The following is a 2,326-nucleotide window of genomic DNA, read 5'->3' on the forward strand; positions in this document are numbered from 1 at the left end:
GAATACTGTCTTTTGCCACCGATAGGGATCTGCTTGGGGATTAGGTCAACGAGTCAAGAATAAGTTTACAGTTAAAACTTTAGATCCAACACAAAAAGTTCTCTCGCCTAGAGCTTTTGACCAGTCACTCTGGCCTTGCTCAGTAGACTGACCCAGTGAGACTTGTTACGTGGGTTCTTTGAAGTGTGACGTCAACACTGGGTCTACTGAGGAAGACCAGAGCGACTGCTGGCCGAAAGCTCTAGGTGAGAGAACTTCTTGTGTTGGATCTAAAGTTTTAACTCTAAACATGTACACTACCAACACGGATGAACTTTCCTGATACACTCAGGAATAAAATGTTCGAAAGGTGCATATCTCACCCTGCCTTATGCATACTGGGTATTTGTTAGCTACAGCCTCCACCGGGCCTTTTTAATTCATTTTTTAAAATATATTCCACCTGGAATTAGGTATTATTGACAGTAGATGTCGGCAGAAATGGGGTCGACGGTTGGCATAAGGTCCGGGTAAGCAAGCTGGAAGAGCTGTCTCGTGTAGGTCAAGGATTTCGCGTTTCAGACTGAAATGTTGAAGAGGTGCATTATCGCACTGAGCCTTTAAGAATGGAAATTTACTAGCCTCCAACAGAGATGAGATATTAAGTCATAGATAGTAAAATTCGGTAAAAATAGGACCAATGATTGGCAGGATGAGCCGGTGTAAAAGCTGTTACGGGTAGGTCAAGGACTTTAGAATAGAATGTTGAGGAGGTTCTTTATCTCACCAGGCCTTCTGAATGGAAATTTGCTAGCCTCCACTGGGGCTCTCTAATGGGTTATACACAGTAGAATTCGGCACAAATAGGCCCAATAATTGTCAGGAGCCCGGGTTGGCCCGCCGGTGGAGCTGTCTTGGGTAGAGGTGAAGGACTTTCAGGTGTTTCAGTATAAAATGCTGAAGAGGTGCAGTATCTCAAAAAGCCTTCAGAATAGAAATTTACTAGCCTCCATCGGGCCTTCCTAAAGTGTTATAGACAGTAGAATTAGTTAAAAATAGGGCCCATGATCACGAGGAGCCAATCATTAGCCTGAGAACCTTTTCAAAATAACATGTTCCATTTTTACTACGTCTTTTTCATGTCGCTTCAAAAATCGTAAACATTGGAGCCATCATATTTTTGTTCTGTAAAACATGGAATGAAATTTATGAAACGAGTTAGAACTGCGATTGCTAACACAAGAAATTGGACTCACCCAAATTTTCGACTGTACAACTTCAGTCTTTGTCGAAAATTTCGGTTAGTCCAATTTCTTGTATTGGCAATTGCTTAGTAACGGCAATCGTTTAGTAATGACTTCTACCAACACAGATGAACTTCCAAGATGGCATGAACTTTGTTTGTTTGTTTGTTTATTTATTTAAGGAAGTACATGTCACCTATTGGCGGTTTTCAAAGATTCCTGGGGGGATAACCCCAACAAAACTACATGACATTATAATTATAACAAAAGATTTAAGATAAACTACTAGTAACAAAGGTCAACTAAAAATAGATAAACTTATCGTGAACAAGACAAAGTCGTAACTAACTCATCAACAATCAAATGAAATAAGGTAACATAGAAATAATTATAATCGTTCAGATATCAAATCATAATGGTAGATAGTCAAAAGGTATGTCAACTTAAAAGTAAATAACTAAAAGTGGAGTTTGCATATCAATGGAGAGAAATATAAATAATCAAATCAAAGAGACATGTAACCCATACAATGTACCTCTGTCCCGCAGGTGATGCAGGATGAGGTGAGTGAGACCGAGAACATCCGCAAGTCGCTCTCCATCGAGCGGATGATCGTGGACGGCTGCGACATCCTGCTCGACGTCAACCAGACGTTCGTGCGACAAGGTACGAACAGCTTTTTTTGTTACTTAGTGGTCGCCACGTAACACGGCCATTAGCTATAGGCCACTTCAAGGTTGGTTAACCACCTGAATGGTATCACCTGAATGGCATTACCACCTGAATGGCATTACCACTCACCTGGGTTACGGGTTACCGAGTAGAACTGTAACAGCAACTCTTCTCCCTGAGTCAGAAACATCATGATTGAGACCAGCCCAATTTCTCACAAGTAGTGAGGACTAACTGACCCAATAGGAGAAGCAGGGGTTGTTGTATCCAACGTCGTGCTTTATCCAAAATCAGGCCCAGACCAGGCACGGTTATTGGATAGTCCAGGCGTATCCAGAACCGTGCCTGGGGCAAATGTACGTTCTCGGATACATACGCGGAGACTATCCAGATCCTGATCCTACCTCAGAAATAAATAGGCACGGTTCTGC

The sequence above is a fragment of the Branchiostoma belcheri genome, unplaced genomic scaffold (genome assembly GCF_001625305.1).
Source record: "Branchiostoma belcheri isolate BF01 breed outbred unplaced genomic scaffold, Haploidv18h27 scaffold127, whole genome shotgun sequence".
NCBI classification, from domain to species: Eukaryota; Metazoa; Chordata; class Leptocardii; order Amphioxiformes; family Branchiostomatidae; genus Branchiostoma; species Branchiostoma belcheri.